The sequence below is a fragment of the Pollicipes pollicipes genome, unplaced genomic scaffold, assembly GCF_011947565.3.
Source record: "Pollicipes pollicipes isolate AB1234 unplaced genomic scaffold, Ppol_2.1 Scaffold_1600;HRSCAF=1878_pilon_pilon_pilon, whole genome shotgun sequence".
In the NCBI taxonomy this organism is placed as follows: domain Eukaryota; kingdom Metazoa; phylum Arthropoda; class Thecostraca; order Pollicipedomorpha; family Pollicipedidae; genus Pollicipes; species Pollicipes pollicipes.
In genome coordinates this window covers 21,043,132-21,053,115 of record NW_023595962.1, presented here as the reverse complement: position 1 = coordinate 21,053,115, position 9,984 = coordinate 21,043,132, and the positions used below count along the sequence as shown (strand labels likewise).

Sequence of the window (9,984 nt, the reverse complement as noted above, 5' to 3'; positions counted from 1 at the left end):
AAGTGTATCATGTTTTAATGGTGACACAGTGCCACCGGTACTATTATTAGGCTAATTGGCCCTGAGATTCACTACAGCATGTGTAACTGTTATTACAAAAATAAAAAGATTCTCAAAAATTTAGATGTACCTTATAAAGTCGTTGACCTACGACAGGTCAGTGCCGTCCCATGGAATCAGCGGAGTCAATTTCTAGGGAATCGTTCAATCTGATGCAACAACGAAGTGTCAGGCAAAGTCATACATCTATGAGATACTTTCGTAGGCAGCACAACAACTGAATGATCAAATTCCACTGACCTAGGGTCAGGTACGAATGTTAGGCCAAGGTCAAAACCAGCCGGCCTTATTTATTTTGGGCTCGCTGTATGAGTAGTTTCTTGTGCTCAGTTCGAATTTATTGGCAACAGAAATCACATTATGCATCTTCCATGGAATTTTTAAAGGTGAATATAAGTCATTGACCTAAAATGACTCAGGTCAACATTCCGTTTTTTGGAACATACCGCTTAGCGAATCTTCGTCGCTTATTCAGGTGCAAAACTCAAGGAAGTCCTGTATGATTTTGGTCACCTAGGAACCTTGTATGAAAAGGTCATGACCTAGGAGCCTCAAAATATGAGCTGAGTGAGTTTGCGCACAGGCTAACAAACCCTGTGAATTTGGTTTTCTGAGATCTGAGGGGGTCAAATTGCCCCCACCAGAGCGAAAGGTATCTAACCGGCCAAGAGTCCGCATTGACTGTTACTGTTTTATGGTCATCTTTCAAAAAGACTCGGAGGATGGGGGTTTTCTGCAAAATGCTGGTTTGTTTTCTCATTTTAGGTACCTTTTGAGCTTACCCAAGATCGCTATCTCTCGCTTAGAAAAGGTTTTCTACCAAGCGGCGTCGAATGGTGAAGGTTTGGTGACAATCAAACGCACATACTAATAGCATGAGGTTATCAACATGCTTTGTTCGCTGTTTAGTCCCTTCGCCTTATGACGTACTCATTTAGCGCATAGCTCAACGCGGCTCGCTTGCGACGTGGGGTCGAGGTGGTGCCCATTGAGACAGTGTTGTCTGCGGTAAGGGCGGTCGTGGTCTGCGGGGAACTAATTGGGCCGTGGGGGCTGCTTGGCCAAATCCGCAGTTAATTTGGAAAAATAGCATACTAGGCAGGACATCAACCAGCTGCCAGGTTAAAAGTCGGTTGTGGTTTGTACCTCCCTGCATCCAAACTGAACTTGGTGGTAGGTGTTTTTCACGACTGACAAGTGATTATTGCTACTTGGTGGTCCGATATTCGCCTGCACGCCGTCCTGTGGTGTTGGGGCATCCACCACAGCGAGTGAAAAAGAAGGGGCATTTAACTCCCAGAAGAATGAAGGCTGGTCTTCAAGCAGTGTTAAATGTGCTGACTGGCATCATCCTAATGGCAGTCGCTGAGGCAAGAAGTTCAAAAACGCCATCTCCGAAGCTGATATCAGATGATTTGGCTGATTTTCTCTCCAAAGAAGTATGCAAGACTCCAAAGAGTAACTGGGAATTAATGCTGAAATCAGTAGGGGTCACCATGTCCCCAGAAGGACCACAGATAAGCCCAAAGTGCAGCAGGCCTTACCCAAAGGATGAGTCAGCCACAGTTCCTGACCCTCTTGGCTCATTTTGTGCACTCAGTCTTAGCACCTTAAGGATTATATGCCATACCTCTCAGACAGTGGATTTTCCACAAACAATAAACATGAATGACTCTGTGCCTGTGGAGAAAGTGTGTGCACTTCTGTCAAGGTGGTTGAAGTCAAGACAAATCATTTGGAAGCTTGACTAGGATGGAGTATGGGGAGAAGTGTGCACAGACATGTTTGCCAATGTCTGCTCCACACCCAGATGGTGATGTGCAGGCAAATGAAGAGTGCCAGTCATTATATTATGGAAGAATGGTACTGGAAGCCATGCTTGCCAAAGCACCACATACCACTGGTAAGCACATGCCAGGTATATACACGTGAATTTGTATTATACTTTTGTGCATTTTATGCCTGGTCACTAAGCTTTTGGGCTGTGCTTTAGGCTGAAAAATTAATGCACCATTTTGAGGTCTTGCTCATATAGTTAAGCCTTCTACATTCAAAAAATAAAACTTCAAAATGACCACTGCAGCCCTGGTGCCCTAAAATCCCATTCATCATCATTAACTGGGGTGTCAAAAAAGATATTTGTGTGTTTAAGTACAATACTGTCTAAAACTTTGGTAATGGAATTCTTGTTTGTTAACCAATATTACAAATAACAATTGACATTTAGGATGTAGCTGGTGGCTCATTTGATCTAGTCATTTATATCCATGCATTGACAAATTTGTTTTATGAGAATTGCCTAGTCTTGAGTCTAAATCTGCTGTTGATATCCATTATCAGGTGGGGACAGTCCTCCCAGCAGACTGCAGGGAGCACCAGCCAGGATAGCCTTGCACCCAGCAGCAGCCGGTGATCTGGCCATCTCTGCAGAAAGCAAGGCCGGTGGTGCCGACCCACAGCCTGCACCCGGGATAGCTCCAGCTGGTGGGTAGCACAAGCTCATTGGTAACAGCATCTGCTGTTGTGTGGTGTCAACTAGTGCTTTGCATCTGCACAGGGCAGAGCAAATTGTGGATGACTGAGGATAAGTTTCTCAGGCCAGTGCCTTTAGCTGCCATGGAGGGATGTGAGAGGAGGGAAAAAGTCTGACATCTGGGTTATACCATGTTATTCAATTGCTAATATTGCATTGGCATCATTTAATACTTATTTGTTGTTAATTTATAGGATATGGCAGGATGTTGCAATCCGTGGAATGAAATGGGCACACCATGTTTATGATATGAACATATGAGCACACCATATTATTTTGTGTTCATGTGCTGGTAATGTGTGTTCTGGTAAAGTGTTCTGGTAATGGCAGCAACAGTCATTCCATTTGTGCTGGAAGTCATACTGCCACTGATGGAATATGACAAACACTTTCTGCATCTGATGCTGTTATTCTGGCAGAAGGAATCAAGCCAGAGCTGGCTGCTGAGGCTCCCAAGGACCACAACGCTGTCCTTCAGGCCCTCCCATCTGGTAAGCATTGCCCATGCCTGGCTCTTGGTTAAGTGTCACTAGTGCGGGATGAGTAGCTCGCGCAGCTTCAGCATTGATTGGTCCGCATCTGCTGGGGCAGCTGGCCGTTGGCCTGCTTCTGGCTATGAGGCTCGCCATTGGTCAGCTTCCGGCAGAGAGGCCCGCCGTTGGCCCGCTTCTGGCAGCGAGGCTCGCCATTGGCTGCTCGCTAATGATGCTTGCTGACCAGGTGCTCCCTGTTATTAAGGTAGATACTTTGCATGAGCAACACTAAGCCTAACTGTAGCCTCCAGTAGCAGACGTCAGTTGAGCCACCTCACTGTATGCATGAGCAACATCTTAACAAGCTCCGTTGTATTGGCATGCGACGTCACGGCGGTGCGACACCGACGCCCCGCTGACGCGCCCTGCCTTCCGCCTGCAGCCCGCCCGTCGTCAGCCGCGCCCCCGCTTCCAGAGGCCACCGCCCCCGCGGGCGCCTCTCTCGCCGGTGGCACCGCGCCTCGGCCGGTGGCCGGAGCTCTCCACGGGAGCGCAGCCGCCCCCGCGGGCGCCTCTCTCACCGGTGGCGCCCCGCGGGTGGTCGATGGAGCTCGTCACGGGAGCCCGGCCGCCCCCGCGGGCGCCTCTCTCGCCGGTGGCGCCCCGCGGGTGGTCGATGGAGCTCGCCACGGGAGCGCAGCCGCCCCCGCGGGCGCCTCTCTCGCCGGTGGCGCCCCGCGGGTGGTCGATGGAGCTCGCCGCGGGAGCGCAGCCGCCCCCGCGCAGCCTGAGGCCGCGCGGGTGGCGCTGGCGCAGGGCGCTGAGCGGCCTGCTGGGGACGGGCAGCGGGCCGGAAGGACGACAGCTGGCTGGGTGACGAGCGCCGAGAGCACCGCCGCCGTCTCCTCCAACGCCTCCTCCACCGCCTCCTCCACAGAACCAGGTGATACGGAGAGACTGACAGCTGATGCAGCTGGCCTCGAACCTTCCCTGGTGAATCAGGTGATACGGAGAGACTGACAGCTGATGCAGCTGGCCTCGAAACTCCTCCACAGAACCAGGTGATACGGAGAGACTGACAGCTGATGCAGCTGAGGTGATATGGAGAGACTGACAGCTGATGCAGCTGGGGTGATATGGAGAGACTGACAGCTGATGCATCTGGCCTCGAAACTTTCCTGGGTGACACACGGAGGCTGGAAGAAGCCACCGCTGGCTCCCGAACACAACCGAGAGGCCCGTGGCGGCCGGCGAAAGGCCCGGTTCTGATCCGGCTGTACGGTGTCCTCCCCAGCGGGTTTGATCCGGCTGTACGGTGTCCCCCGGCGGGTCTGATCCGGCTGTACGGTGTCCTCCGGTGGGTCTGATCCGGCTGTACGGTGTCCTCCGGTGGGTCTGATCTGGCTGTACGGTGTCCCCCAGCGGGTCTGATCCGGCTGTACGGTGTCCCCCAGCGGGTCTGATCTGGCTGTACAGCTGTAGGGTGTCCTACGGCTGAAGCTGGTCCACCCTGAAGTGACCGCCGGCGAGCTGTCCGCCGGTGGTGGCCTGGCTGGCCGCTGCTCGGTGTCGGCAGGTGACGCGACACGGCGCGCCGGCGGTGACCATACGGCGGGTCCCTCGAGCCACTCCCCGGCCGGCTCGAGGGACGCGAGGCCGGCGGCCGGCTGGGGCTGCGTGTCCCCCGGAGACGCGCACCTCACCTGCTTCGGCCGCGCACGCCGGTCGCAACAGCGTGATCACTAGACCAGACAGTGGCGTCACCCCCGGAACGCCGGTCCGCCCCTCCCCAGGCTATTGCCTGCCACGGGCTCACATCCTGGCGACGCCCCTGCGCGTATCCAGTCTGCATGGTTTGCATGACTGGCCTGCACAGCCCTTAGCCCACAGCCCACAGCCCACAGCCCACAGCCCACAGCGTCCCGGCTCGGGCGCCAACCGGCCCGCCGCCTCCCGCCAAAGCACCTATGTCCGGAAGGCCGGCCGGCAGCCGCCCGTCAGCCGGACACGGGCGCACTCTCTGTGTCTCTTGTTCTCTCGCTGTCCCTCCCTCTGTCTCGATCGCTGTCTCGGCCATGAACGGCGTGATGCAGGAGCAGGGCAGAAAGTTTGACTCAATTGCGACGGTTGGCTTCGATCGCTTAACGAGCCTTCTGCAGCTCTGGCCAACGGCTGGGTTTGGTGTTGTTATCAGGTTGTGGCGCGGAATGACGTCAGGTGTCGCATGCGTGATAAAAAACACCACCTGCTATTATTATTAGTCTGTGACGCAGAATGACGTCAGGTGTCGTGTGCGCCAGTAAACACCACCTGCTGTTATCATGAGACATCCCCGGTGGCGGTGTCAGCCTGACAGCCCCTCCTTGCCGGCAGCGGTCGTTGGTGGTCAGGACGCCGCGTCCGTGTCCGTCGCTGACGGAGGCGGCGCCGGAGCCGCAGGCGCAGCCGTACCCGGCGCCGTACCGGGAGCCGGAGCCAACGCGAAGCCCACCACTCCGGCCGCTTCAGCCGGAGCCGGCGCCTCCTCCGCCGCCACTGGAGCCGCCGGCGGCCCCGGCGCCCTCCCGGCCGCCAGGCCCGACGCCGGCGCGCTGCCGGCGCCGGCGCCCCGGCCCGTCGCGTCTCCGTCGCCGGTGCCGGCCGTGCCGGCTGGTGACGTGCGGCCGCCGGCCCCGGCCCCCTCCTCCTCCTCGGTCGCGCCGCCAGCCGCCGGTGCGTCCGCCGTGCCGCTCTGCACCTGACCCCGGAGCGGCGCTGACGGGGGGCAATAGCTTGGGCCCTGCGTGCGGTCACCATAGGGCGACGCGTGCGCAGGTGGTCCTACCTGCACCGCACATCTGGACCCCTGATATCCAGGCGCGGACCATATTTCGAAGTTGCCGCCGTGCCGCGTGGCTGGGACCGTAGTTCCGCAGTACGGCCATCACGCACATTTGGCGCGCCAGTCACGGTCAAACTGGGCCTACCGCTGCCTGCTGAGCCCGTCCACCTGTCTGTGGCGGGCTGCTGTCGTCTTGCTGCGGTCAGCTGACCGCGTGCTGTAACGGTCCGCTGTCGTCCTGCTGTGGTTAGCTGACCGTGTGCTGTGACGGTCCGCTGTCGCCCTGCTGTGGTCAGCTGACCGCGTGCTGTGACTGACTGTTGTCGTCCTGCTGTGGTTAGCTGACCGCGTGCTGTTACGGACTGTTGTCGTCCTGCTGTGGTTAGCTGACCGCGTGCTGTGACGGGCTGCTGTCGTCCTGCTGTGGTTGGCAGACCGCGTGCTGTGACGGGCTGCTGTCGTCCTGCTGTGGTTAGCTGACCGCGTGCTGTGACGGTCCGCTGTCGTCCTGCTGTGGTTAGCTGACCGCGTGCTGTGACGGGGTGACCGCTGTGCCGCGTTGAGCGTGTGGTGTGTCGGTGACAGCCGGCCTCCGTCCTCCAGCGGTGGCGGCTCCGGCCGGGCCGCAGCAGACGGCCGGCGCCGGCGCCCGCCCGCCGCCGGCCGGCGAGCCACCCTTCGACCGGCCGCCACCCTCCGGCGACAGCGAGGACCACTTCCGCCGACCTGAGGACGTCCGCGGCCCGCCGCCGGCCGACCACCCAGGTCAGAGTGCGCTGCGACACAGACAGCGGGGCAGCGGAACACGGACAGCGGGACACAGGGACACGGACAGCGGTACACTTGGGCACCGGACACCGACTCCGGCGTCGGCTCCGGACACGGACAGCGGTACACTGCGATAACGGGAGCGGTACACCAGCTCACGGACAGCGGCACGCCGAGACATGGGCAGGGCCACTGGCAGGGACACGTGCAGGGACGCGCAGTGACACAGGCAGAGGCTGGCGGGTCTCAGTTTCCCAGCTGGAGGGTGTGCCGATGTCACCACCCGCTGGCGGTCCGCCGTGCACGTGAGGTCGGACGCGGCCAGGTCCACTCCGGCACTGTCGTGGTCTGGAGTGGAAGGTAGAGAGTCCCATGCGGCATTTGTGTTGGCATTTGTGCGCATTCTGACGCCATATCAGGCCCGCCAAAACAATCATCCTCCTCCTGCCATCCTCCTCCTCCTCCTCCCATGCATCCTCCTCCCTGCCCGGACGGAGGCAGGCAGCGTCACATAGCCTCGACTGTCGGGTGCGTCAGTCGTCCGCTCTTTGTCACGGACTCGGACGGCCTGACGGCCTGACGGATGTCAGACCTCACGGACGGCCTGACGGCCGGTGGCAGCGGCGGCGCTCGTCGTCAGCTGACGCCAGAGGGCGGGACGGACCGATCGCTGCGGCACGTTTAACTTTCGCCGCGATTTCTGCCGTTGACCGGGCGTTGTACGGTCGGTTGGTGCGATCAGGGCCCACGCAGCTGGCAGGTTTTAGTAGCGCAACGGTTCTAGAATGTCATATATGGTTGAAGTTCACTGCAGGATGTGTGTGCGTGTGCGTGTGCGTGTGCGTGTGCGTGTGCGTGTGCGTGTGCGTGTGCGTGTGCGTGTGTGTGTGTGTGTGCTCTGAGTTACCACCGAGCTGCTCTAAGTGGCCCTGGCGTGCAGTTCTGAGTGGCTCTGCGTGCAGCTCTGAGTGGCTCTGCGTGCAGTTCTGAGTGGCCCTGGCCTACAGCTCTGAGTGGCTCTGCGTGCAGTTCTGAGTGGCCCTGGCGTGCAGCTCTGAATGGCCTCGGCCTGCTCCGTTGTCCGCCGTCGGTGGCGACGGCTCGCTAACGTCTCCGGCGCCCCAGCCCGTCGCCCGGGGTCTGTCGGCCTGCCTGCCATCTCATCCGGCCATAACGTCCGGTGTCTCACCTGCCGCGTCCCCGACACATGTCCTGGCCGCGCCCTCTGTCCGCGTCCTGTGTCCACTGCTGGTGGTGGCCCGCTGTTTTCTCCCGCCGTTCCCTCCTGCCATGTCTCCTGCCGTGTCTTCCTGCGGTACCATCCTGACGCTTCCTCCTGTCGTGTTCTATCGTTTCCTCCTGCTGTGTCCTCCTGCCGTGCCATCCTGACGCTTCCTCCTGCCGTGTTCTATCATTTCCTCCTGCTGTGTCCTCCTGCCGTGCCATCCTGACGCTTCCTACTGCCGTGTTCTATCGTTTCCTCCTGCTGTGTCCTCCTGCCGTGCCATCCTGACGCTTCCTCCTGCCGTGTTCTATCATTTCCTCCTGCTGTGTCCTCCTGCCGTGCCATCCTGACGCTTCCTCCTGCTGTGTTCTATCGTTTTCTCCTGCCTTGTCCTCCTGCCGTATCATCCTGACGCTTCCTCCTGGTGTGTCCTGCCGTTTCCTCGTGCCGTGCCCTCCAGTCGTGTCCTTCTGCCGTGTCCTCCTGCCGTTGTTCTCCTGCCGTGTCCTCCGCCGGCGTCCTCCGCCGGCGTCCTCCGCCGGTGTCGTGCTGTGGTGTTCGCGGCGCCCTCTGACGGGCTCAGCTCCGAGCAGACCCCGACTCCCTGGACGGCGAGCTGGACAGCCTGGAGGGGAGCCGGCCGGCGCCCGCCCGCGACGATGACTTCTCCATCAACGACGAGCCGCCGGCCGTCTACAAGGGTAACCGCCGCTCCGGCGCCGGCTCCGCCCCGTCTCCGGCCTGCCTGCCGCGCCTGCACCGCTGACTAACAAGCCGCGCCCCGGGGGCTGGCTGCGCTCCGTACGGCATGCGTGTGACGCGTCTCGCCTCGCTCTCTGTCCGCGTCTGCGTCCGCGTCTGCGTCAGCGTCTCTGTCCTATGCCGCGTGGGTGGGAGTGGCACGGCCGCTGGTGTGGCAGAGGCCGCTGACAGACCACGTGGCTCGCCAAGCTCCTGCGATGTAAACCCCGGCCGCCGCTGGCTGCCGTGGCTGCGAGCTGGTGTCCGTGTCTGTGTGTTGGTGCCGAGCGAGGCGTCCGTGGTCCGCCGCGCGGCCGGCTCCGCCCGTGCGTCGGCCGGTGTGCGCTGTGGACCGGTCATCGCGGCTGGCCCGGCTGGCTGACGCGTCCCGCCGACGCCCGCCGCGCGCTATGGTCTCGTCCCCCGGAACCTGCGGTCCGGCCCCGCCCCCGCCGCCGGGCCAGGCGTGATGACCTCGGCGCTCTTAGCCCACCCTCACCACCCGCCTGCCCGCCCCGCCCGGCCGCACTCGGCCACTGACCGACGCCGGCTCAGTCAGGCGTTGGTCAGCCCCGCTCCGAATGCTTGGTGCGGCTTCGTGGCGGAGGCTTTGCATGTTGTTGCCCGCATGACCTGTGCTGCCGTATGTTCGTGTTGTAGCTGAAATACAAGTGGCGGTTGTCCTGTGCGACGTCTCGCCGGCGATTGCCAGGGGATGTCCGACGGTCGCAGCCTCATTGACATTCTAACGATCACGCTTGGCATGTTTTCTGATGTATTGTATGGTAAACATGGACCACGAAATGCATGTATTTCCACACAGCTTCCGTCTGTGGAGTTCATGGCGATTACTTCGCACTATGACCTAATAGATGACGCGCTACTGGCACTTGCTGCCGTTTGCTGGCCGATTCGGCACGTGCGCCTGTTGCCGTGTGGTCGTCTGGGGCCTGCTGTTTCTCTATTGCCCTGTGGTTCTGTGGAGGCCGGCTGTTTCTCTATTGCCCTGTGGTTCTGTGGAGGCCGGCTGTTTCTCTATTGCCCTGTGGTTCTGTGGAGGCCGGCTGTTTCTCTATTGCCCTGTGGTTCTGTGGAGGCCGGCTGTTTCTCTATTGCCCTGTGGTTCTGTGGAGGCCTGCTGTTTCTCTTTTGCCCTGTGGTTCTGTGGAGGCCGGCTGTTTCTCTATTGCCCTGTGGTTCTGTGGAGGCCGGATGTTTCTCTATTGCCCTGTGGTTCTGTGGGGCCGGCTGTTTCTCTATTGCCCTGTGGTTCTGTGGAGCCGGCTGTTTCTCTGCAGCCCGTGGTTCCGTAAGGGCCTGTGGGGACCTGCTGTTCTCTGTATCTGGTGCTGTGCTGCTGACT

At 59.7% G+C, this 9,984-nt stretch overlaps 1 long non-coding RNA gene across 2 annotated transcripts; it reads left to right on the top strand.

Moving 5' to 3' along the window:
- The first annotated feature begins 1,019 nt into the window (after nucleotides 1-1,019).
- On the top strand, nucleotides 1,020-5,613 carry LOC119090051 (uncharacterized). 2 transcript variants are annotated; one of them, XR_005093200.1, is made up of 4 exons: nucleotides 1,020-1,963; nucleotides 2,401-2,544; nucleotides 3,013-3,084; nucleotides 5,440-5,613. It is a non-coding gene; the product is annotated as an uncharacterized LOC119090051 (long non-coding RNA). The 2 variants fall into 2 exon arrangements; XR_005093201.1 differs by lacking the exon at nucleotides 5,440-5,613 and adding an exon at nucleotides 3,509-3,654.
- Nucleotides 5,614-9,984: the final 4,371 nt, after the last annotated feature.